Source organism: Tupaia chinensis, unplaced genomic scaffold, assembly GCF_000334495.1.
Source record: "Tupaia chinensis unplaced genomic scaffold, TupChi_1.0 Scaffold000182_1, whole genome shotgun sequence".
NCBI lineage: Eukaryota > Metazoa > Chordata > Mammalia > Scandentia > Tupaiidae > Tupaia > Tupaia belangeri.
Genome location: NW_006159657.1, coordinates 185,785 through 196,246, shown reverse-complemented (window position 1 = coordinate 196,246; position 10,462 = coordinate 185,785).

Sequence of the window (10,462 nt, the reverse complement as noted above, 5' to 3'; positions counted from 1 at the left end):
TCCAGTTTTTTTTTTTTTTTTTTTTGAGAGGTTTTTGGTATAGGGTGCATGTGCTCACAAGAGAGACAAAAAGAAAGAAATCACCCCCAAGGGTCATGGTCACACTGCAATCCCTTCTCCTCCAGTCTCCTCTTGGGATTTTGGACACATGCCCAGTGTGAGTTTTAAGCTGCCCGGTCTGGGACTCGTACTGCAATCGGCTACATGGGAGTCCAGCGACCTAACCATTAATCTGTCTGCTGGTCTCTGACTAGTACTTCTCAAAACCATTAAAGAAAGACATAATAACCAAAAAATGGAGATGACCACTTTGATGAATGTCGGCGTCCGCCCCCAGGCTTAGCGCTATTATGGAAGAAGCAGAAAAGATGAGACAAAAGGATAGAGTGGAAATGGACACAGGCAGCCTGAGCCTAGGTAGCCCAAGCAACCTGTGCCGCCCAGATGAACTGGACGTCTTTATTTATAGTACAAGGGGACATTACACATGTATGTTTTATGACACTTCATGGATTAGTTGCCAGGTTACAGACAATGAGAAGCAGTTAACAAATCTATAAGGGATTAGTCATACCCTGGGCAAGGTGTATCCCTTGGTGGTAATCTCATCTAGAGTAAATCTCATCTTCCTTTCTAATGCAGAGAACTAGCTGTTAGGTGTGGGGAAGGAGCTAAAGAACTTCTCCAGAAGGAGAGCACCACCACACCCAGAGTAGGCTAAAGAACCTTTTAGATGCAGAGCAGGGATTGGACTTTACTAATTGGGGTCAAGATGTTTCTTGAAGTCCATCAGATGTGCCCTTAGTAATTTCCACCCTTGCTCTGTCAGCCACCAAGGTTAAGGAAAGACAAGTTACAAAGATCTGCCAAACCCCAAAAGAGCATGGGGTGTTTGCTCAGCGCATGTCCCCACACCTCAGACTCTCTCTCTTAAACGTGTCCCCACAGATGAATGCATCAATCAGTGTGGTCTTCCCATACGATGTGAGATTTTTTCTTTGAGAGGTTTTTGCTATAGGGCGTGTGCGCTCACCAGAAAGACAGAGAGAGACAGAGAGACAGAAAGCAAGAAATCACCCCCTAGGGGGGATGGCCATGCCGCAATCCATTCTTCATTCTCCTCTCAGGATCTTGGGCATGCACGCACAAGCACTCGGTATGAGTTTAAGCCACCATGACCAGGACTTGAACTGCAGTCGGCTACATGGAAGTCCAGCAACATAGCCATTATGCCAACTGCTGGTCCCACAATGGGATATTATAAGCCACAAAAAAGGAATAAAATACCAAACACACTACCACTGGTAAGAACCTCAAAAACATGTGAAAGAAGCCGGACGCAAAGGCCACAGATCGTACAGTCATTGACGCAAAGCATATAGAACAGGCAGACCACACACAGGATTCGTGAGTACCTGGCCTGGGGAGCCTGGGGAGCCGACGTGACTGCTAATGGGTGTGTGGTTTCTTAGGGAGGGGATGAAAGTGCCTGGAATGAGATACTAATAATGGCTGCACAGCTTTGTAAAAACTAAAAGCTGTCAATTGTGGGAGAGTAGTACAGGCTGTAAATTACATCCCCATCAGACAAGACAATGTCTGAAAAACTGTCACAGCCCAGAGAAGACTCAGGAGATAAGACATCTACATGCAGTGTGGTATCCTGGATGGGAGGCTGGAACAGAGAAAGGTAAGAGCAAAGGAAACCCGGGGGGTGGGGGGGACATCAGTGGCTCAGCAGGAGAGCACGGCCCCAGGAGGCTGCCACGCATGGGAAGGTCTCCAGCTCAAAAGTCTGGAGACTTCCCTGAGTGCGCCAGGGTCTCAATGAGCCCCGGATCTGGCCTGGCTGGAGCTGGGGGTGGATCATGGCATCAAGACCTGTTGGGGTTGCTGTGTCTGTCTGTCTCTCTCATTCATGGATAAATACTTTTTTTAATTTTTAAATTTGCTATAGGTTATATATGGATGCCAGAGAGAGAGAGGGAAAGTGAGAAATCACTCCTGAGGGGGGATGACCTCATGCAATCTCTTCTCCTCCACTCTCCTCTCAGAATTCTGGGCATGCACGTACATACGTCCGGTGTATTTTCCAAGCCACTGGGTCTGGGACTCAGACTACATAGTTGGCCAGGTGGGACCCAAAGCCTTAACCCCCACACCACTGACTGGCCCATTCATGGTATAAATAAACAAACTTAAAACAAAAAACTAAGGAAACCTGAATAAGGTATGGACATTAGAGAATAATAATATATCAATATGGGTTCATTCATTGTGACAAATACACAGTAATCATGCAAGATGTTTATAATACAGGAAAACCATGGAGGAAACCAGGTGTAGGGTATATGTGAACTCTGTATTGTCCTTGCAATGGGGGCCGGCAGATGGCGCGGTGGTTAAGGGCCCTGGACTCCCATGTGGCCGACTATGGTTTGAGTCCCAGACCTGGCGACTTGCACTCTCTCACTCTGTCCCTCTCTGATCAAATTTTAAAAATAAGTAATAAATAAAGGTTTTTTAAAAAGATAATGAAAAAACAATCAGGGCACACCCACTCGTGATCATTCAAACCATTTAAAAATAAAAAAAAGAAAAGAAAAACTGCAAGTGTTCTTGCCTCTGGCCGCCAGGACATGGGCTATTCTGATTTTATCACTAGGAAAACTGCCCGTGAGGAAACGGAGCCCTGCTCTGGCAAGTCAGTCACCACGGAAGCTGTTGGCTGAGCCGAGAATAAACACAGCGATTCTATTCTCAGTAAGTGGTTTTAACCACTAACTATCCTCCTTCCCTTCACTTTGTATCATCTTTAAACCCAAGTTATACTGTCTTGGGGAGTCCTGATTCTGGAAGACTTTTGGTTTTGACAAATATTGGGATGTGTCAGCAAATTTAACTGAAAAGAAATATCTGAGTTTGTTCTAATAGGTGACTAACCTCGAGTTAATGCCAGTGTCATGACTAAGGGGATCAGATGATGCAAGGCTAGGCACAGTGTCAGACTTCTGGATGACAGGGGACTCCAGGTGACATCTAGGACACTGGTTTGCAAGTGTGCAACAGTGCAGCGGTCTGAGAAGCTGCCCTGGCAGAAAGACCTAGAATATTGACATGCTACATAGAAAATGTAGCTAACTCCCCAAACGTGGGAGTTAGCTGCTCGTGAAATTTATATTGGGAGAAATTGTACAATAGTTTAACAGAAGGTTAAGGTGCAGAATCCTACACAGCCGATTGTGCAGTTTGAGTCCTGGACCTGGCAGCTTGAAATTCACACAGGTTGTGTGTGTGCATGCCCAAAGGAGACTGGAAGAGAAGGGTTTGTTGCGTAGCCATTCCCCCTGGGGAGTGATGACAAAAAAAAAAAAAAAAAAAAAAAACAGGGGAGTGATGACAAAAAAAAAAAACCCCACAGGGACAAACATGCTTGTGAGACAACCTGTGACATTCCAAAAATAGTTTTGTTTTGTTTTTTTTTTTAGTTTTGCTACAGAGTGTGTGTCCTTGCCAGTGAGAGACAGAGAGAAAGGGAAAATGAGAAACCACCCTCCGGGGAGATGGCTACTACTCTGCAATCCCTTCTCTTTCATTCTCCTCTTGGGATTTTGGGTGCACACACATGTGCACGCCCAGCATGCTTTTTTAAGCCATTGTTTCCAGGGCTCAAACTGTTCAGTCGACTATGTGGGATCCAGTCACCTTAACCACAATGCCACCCGCTGGCCCCCAAGACATAGTTTAAGTTCACTAAAATTGTCATTTTACCAGCAACCCATATAGCAATGGCAACATTTTTCCGCATGTAGCAATGCTGTTTGTTCTTTTTTCTGAAAACCCTGTGACCCCTTCTTCCCATAAAACCATGTACCACAGCTAAGGCTGAATCATTCTGGATAAAACCCTTGGAGAGGCTTGGCGGAAACCAGTTCAAAAAGAGAGAGAGCCAAATTCTTGGCTTTTAGAGTTCCTAAGCAAGCCTTTGAAATTCATGGCAGAGATAATAATTTTGAAAGCCAAGGCTTTTGATTTGCAAGATTTGCAAAAGAGAGGCTTTTTTTCTTTCTTTTTTAGTTCTCTAAACATGGTTTTGAGTATCAACATTCTGGATTCAAAGTAAGTCCCTGAAGGAATCTGGAATAGAGTTTATGCTACAAAAAATAATAGATCTACTGCAAGGGAACTGATGAAAGTCAGATTATCCTGTCCCTGAGACAGAAATTGTTCAAGATAAAAGACAAAGACCCTTGGAAGAGGAATTAAAAATTCCAAGGGTTTGGGAAGTGGGTGCAACTGGACGACCACGAGCTGATGAGCTGACGATTGTTGACCCTGGGGTCGTTATGTTCGTCTTTCTACTTTTGTATATTTTGTTCTTGTCCTATTTATAAATAAAGAAAGAAAGAAAGAAAGAAAGAATTTAAAAGAATTATTTTAAAATTTATTTTTAATTATTTCAAAGACTTGTTTTATTTATTTATTTATTTATTTATTTATTGTTTTAATTTGACCAGAGACAAATAGCAAAAGAAAGAGAAAGTGACAAAGCAAGCCACCAGGTCTGGGACTCGAACTCGGTTGGCCATGTGGGAGTCCAGTGCCTTAACCACCATGTCCCCTTTTTTTTTTTTTTTTTAAATTTTCTGTAGGGTGTATGTGCTTGCTAGAAAGAGACAGAGAGGGAGAGAAAGAGGGAATGTGAGAAAGCATCCCCTGGAGGAATGGCCATGCCACGATCTCTCCTCCACCATTCTCCTCTTGGGATTTTGGGCACGCACTCAACAAGCACCAGCGTGAGTTTCAAGCCTCTGGATCTGAGACTCAAACCACTGTCGATCATGTGGGAGTCTAGCAAAGTAACAGTTACGCCATCTACCTGTCATGTTTTTCAAGCCACTGGGTCTAGGATTTAAACCACACAGTTGGCCTTGTAGGATCCAGCCTCCTCAACCCCCTGGTTGGCCCTATTTTTGCGTGTTTTTTGAAGCTTTCCATAATAAAAATGTTGTTCTTCAGCGTGTGATCTGGGAGGCCAGTGAGAAGGTTGCTGTTGTGCAGGAGAGGGGTGGTGGGCCTGACCAGGCTGCTGCGATGGCAAGGAAAGGAGTGGCTGGGCTGGGAAGGGTGGAATAAAGACACGCCTATAAAATAATGCTAGATTATTTCAGTTTTTCGTTTTCTTCCTTCCGTCCTTCCTTAAAATAGGGTGTTGCAGTGTTGTGATCCTCCTGCCTCAGCTTCCTGAGCTGCTGGGGTTACAAGTGAACAGGCCGTTTGAGTTGGACCAGGACTTGGACTCAGGCCTCTGGAACACAGGGCCTTCACAGTGGACGCCTCCACAAATGGTCAACATCTCATGTCGTAAATCCACCTCCATCTTTGCTCTTCCCTCACTTCAGGTGCTTCCCCTGTCCCCCTTTTGGCTTTAGTTTAGATGTCATGAGGATTTTGAAGGGTTTTCAATAGGCGGTGGCCTGAGCTGGTTTTAAAGTCCCAGCTACTGCAGGGAGAACTGTTTGGATGGGCTGCCTCTTCAAAAGGGACCGTCAGAAGGCACATACCCAGTGCTCTATAAACATTCTTGTTCACTCCCTGTCTTAGCCCGTTTGGGTTGCTGTAGTATATTACCACAGATAAAGAGAAGGAATGTATTTCTCACAGTTCTGGAGGCGGCAAAGTCTGATAGCAAAGTACCGGCACCCATGTCAACCTATGGAGGGAAGTGGAAGGGCCAGAGGGCGCAAGGGCAAGCTAGCAGGAGGGCTGAGCTCACGTTTACAGCAAACCCGCTGCCATGATAACAAGCCAGCCCCTCATCACAATCGTGACGGCAGCGTCTTCACAGGCTCTGCTGGCCGCCTCTCGTTAGGCGCCATCTCCCAGCCCTGTTGCATTGGGGATTAAGTTTTCAACATGTGAACTTTGGAGAACACATTTGAACCACAGCCTGCCTCGAAACAGCCCTGAAGTGGGGACTCATCCTCACTTGAATATTTGAATACAGAGCCTCTGAGCTCAGAGCGGTTGAGAGACGTGCCCCACATTACATAGCCACCACCTGCAAGTTGGCAGGTAAAATACAATAAGACATGGTGTGGAGTGCAGCTAAACTGAACAATTGTTTCCAGTTTATCTGAAAGTCTCTTTTTCAGATTTTTACCATAGGGCACATGCACTCACCAGAGAGGAAGAGATATACACACACAGAGTAAGAAATCACCTCCCAGGAGGGATGGCCACACCACACTTGGGCATGCACGCACATGCACCCAGTGTGTTTTCCAAGCCACTGGGTCTGGGACTCAGACCAGAGTCGCCCATATGGGATCCTGCATCTTAACCACCTCTGCTGACCCTGAGATTCACATTTTACTGGGTGACTTGTGTTTGTTTTTGTTTTTGTTTTTTTTTGAGAGATTTTCACTGTAGGGCACGTGCGCTCGCCAGACAGACAGAGAGAGACATAGAGACAGAAAGCGAGAAATCACCCCCCAGGGGGGATGGTCACGCTGCAATCCCTTCTCCTCCATTCTCCTCTCGGGATCTTGGGCACGCACACACACGCACCCGGCGTGAGTTTTAAGCCACCGGGTCCGGGACACGAACCGCAGTCGACTACGTGGGAATCCAGCGACATAGCCATTACGCTAACTGCTGGTTCCCACTTGTGTTTGTATTAGCTAAATCTGCAATCGTAATTACTGACCTAGCCAGGATTTGAGCCCAGGGTCTCCCCTGAACTGACCGTCTGACACTAAGGCAGGGATTTTCTCTCATTCACTCTGCATCTCAGAGGAGACTTGCAGGCAGGCAGCAGCCCCCAGCAAATGTTTGTTGGCGACCGTAAAGAGGATGTGCAATTTCAGTGAATTTGGGGGCTTTCTGGACAACCAAGATGGCTAGCATAGTAAGTCTGCTGCAGAGAAGAGTGCAGGCCCTGATACCGGTCCCTACCGCCTCACCTCCCTACCAGCTCTGTGCTCTCAGGCAGCTCACCTGTGCCTCATTTTCTCATCTGTAAAATGGGGTGATGACCACAGTGCTAGGACAGTGCTTTACTCACAGGTCTGCTTGAGCAGTTAATGACCCTGCCAAGCCTCACACCAAGTAAGACTTCAGGGTGGCTAAGAGTAAGACAGAGGAACAATGAAAGGGGCCAGCAGGTGGCATGGTGGTTAACATTCCTGGACTCATAGGGCTGACTGCTCAATTCCAGTCCCAACCAGCTAGCTTGAAAAACTCCAGGCGGGCCCGCGGGCGGCATAGTGGTTAAGGCGCTGGACTCTCAATGGTCAATCGTGGTTTGAGACCCAGACCCGCTGACTTGAAAGGCACACCAGGCACATGTGCATGTGTGCCCAAAATCCCAGGAGGAGAATGGAGGGGAGGAGTTTGCAGTGTGGCCACACCCCCGGGGGGTAATTTCTCACTTTCCTTCTCACTGTTTCTCTCTCTGGTAAGTGCATCCACCTTATGGCAAAAGAGAGAGAAAGAGAGAGAGAGAGGGAGAAAAGAAAGAGAGAGGAAGAGACAAAAGAAGGAAGACAGACACTCCAGGTGCTTTTGCCCTCGAGTCCAAAATTCTGAGAGGAGACCGAAGCAGAGTTTGTGGTGTGGCCATCCTCCCGGGGGTGCTTTCTCATTCCCCCATCCCACCTCTTCTGGTGCGTGTGCATGCCCTATAACAAAGTTAAATATATAAATAAGGTCATAGGCTTTAAAGAAGAAAAAAGAAGCCACCAGGTGGCATGGTGGTTAAGGCGCTGGGTCCCACATGGTTGTCTGATTCGAGTCCCAGACCCAGCAGCTTGGCAGAAATGCTGGGTGCGTGTGTGTGCATGCTGGAGGAGGAGGGGTTGGGGAGCGGCCATCTCCCTGTGGTGCTTCACTACTTTCCCTCTGTCTCTCCCACTCTATTGGTGAGCACTCACACCCTGTAGCAATTTTTTTTTTAATGAAAAAAAGAGAAGTAACCGAAGTGCTGCAAATCCTCTTCACACTGCCAGCGACACAGAGAAGTTTTTCAGGGCAGGAACTGGTTTTCGTTCCTTGCTTCCCCCAGTGTAGCACATGGAGCCCAGCTCACAGTAGGGAACACAGAAAATATTGATACCGTCATAACTGGGGCCAGACAGTGGCACGGTGGTAAGGGAAGGCTCCGTCAGGATGACCCTTGTGGGAAGGATCAGGGTTTGTGTCCAGAGACCTCCCTGGGGCGCCAGGCACGTGTATGCCGTGATCTGGGGCTGACGAGGCTGCGGTGGATTGTGGCATCGAGACCCTTGTTGAGAGGGCATGTCTTTCTGATTCTCTCACTCACTCATTGAAGAAATAAACTTTTATTTTTAAGGATTATTTTATTTAACTTTATTTATTTATTTATTTATTTATTTTGATTTGACCAGAGAGGGACAGAGTGAGAACAAGAGCAAGAGTGAGAGAGAGAGAGAGAAATAGAAAGTGAGGAAGCAAGCTGCCAGGTCCAGGACTCGAACTGCAGTTGGCCATGTGGGAGCCCAGCACCCGTAACTGCCATGCCACCTGCCGGCCCTGAAGAAATAAACTTCAAAAATAAATAAACCAGGGCAGGAATTTCTAATGAGAGACCAGAATTTACCTCTGCAAATAACTAGAACCAAAGAGAGAGAGGGAGAATCCACAAAAACTATATTAGGGAGAGAGCATTTGAAGGATGACTCTGGACTGTGACAGCGAGTGGATCAAAGCATTCATTATTATTATTACTTTTTTTTTTTTGGAGAGGTTTTCGCTATAGGGTGCGTACGCTCGCCAGGCAGAGAGAGACATAGAGACAGAAAGCGAGAAATCACCCCCCAGGGGGGATGGTCACGCCGCAATCCCTTCTCCTCCATTCTCCTCTCAGGATCTTGGGCACGCACGCACACGCGTCCGGCGTGAGTTTTAAACCACCGGGTCTGGGACGCGAACCGCGGTCAACTACGTGGGAGTCCAGCGACATAGCCATTACGCTAACTGCTGGTTCCCAAAGCATCCATTACTGAAAAGATTGTATTTTGAGACAAATGTTTGCTCAGAAAAAGCAAAAGGGGTTTGAGGGTAGCAAGCCACAGCAAATCCTGTCATTAAAGCAAAATTTGTGCAGGTCTTAAATTCCAGAGGTTACAAAACAGCCTGGCTGAGGTCATTCGTGCCTAATTACTGTGCCGAACAATTACCTTGACTAATTAGAGCAAAGGTTTCAGAGTGTGTTTCTATTCCCAGACACTGAGTCAGCAGTGACCCAGAATAAATCATTTCGCTCTATTTGTGTCTTGGATCACACATATGCGAGCACCCTCCATCAGCCCCTCAGGGAAATTCCAAAGGCATCATTAATTAATATTTGGAAAACAGTATAATTTGTATATGTCAGGCCCATGGAAACATGACCTCAGTATGCTTTGTGTGTTGGGTTCATTTATTTAATTATTCAACCGCACTCCAGGTGCACTTAGCATTTATTAAGCTTCTCCTCCGAGCCAGGCCCTGAGGTGGAAGCTGGGCATGCAAGGTAGAAAAGGCAGACGGGCCCTGCCCTCAGGGAGCATATGCTCTAATGGGGCAGGTGGATGATAAACGAGCAAACCAGGCCAAATCACTACAAACTGTCAAGTGACACAGAGGGGCTGGAAGGTGGCACAGTGGCAATGCGGTCAGACCCACACGGGAAGGTCCTGCCTCCCCCTGTCCATGACAGACACAGACACATGCCCATGATCTGGGCTGGCTGGGGGTGGATTGTGGTGTGAGGAGCACGTCGGGAGTCTCTCTCTCTCTCTCTCTCTCTCTCTCGGAAGAAATAAATAAAACTTAAAATTAAAAAAAAAAAAGTTGTCAGAGGTGTCCCAGCAGGTGCTGCAGTGGTTAAAGCTCTGGATTCCCACAAGGCCGACCATGGCTCAAGTCCCAGATCCCGCGGCTTGAAAAATCACGCCAGGTGTGTGCATGCGAGTGCCCAGAATCTTGAAAAGAGAACGGAGAAAGGATTGCAGGATGGCTATTGCTCCCAGAGGGTCATTTCTCACTTTCTCCCTCTCTCTGTCTCTCTCTTCTCTCTCCAGCCAGTGCACGTGTCCTATGGCACAAACCTAAACAAACAAAACAAATAGAGACAAGTTGGGCGGCCTGTGTGGGATTCCACATGGCTGACGGCACAGTTCAAGTCCCAATCCAGTGGCTTTAAAAATATACCAGGCACATGTGCATGAGTGTCCAAAATCTCAAAAGGAGGAAAGTTAGAGAAGCAACGGCATGACCACCCCCCACCCCCCCAGGAGTGTTTTCTCCCGGGCCCCCTCTGTCTCTCAGCTGGACTCAGGTAGAACATGGTCCTGGGTTTGTGTCCTAGGGCCTCCCTGAGCATGTGTGTGCCCGTGAGGCTGGGTGTGGATCACAGCATGAAGACCCTTTTGGGGTTCCCATCTCTCTCTCTCTCTTT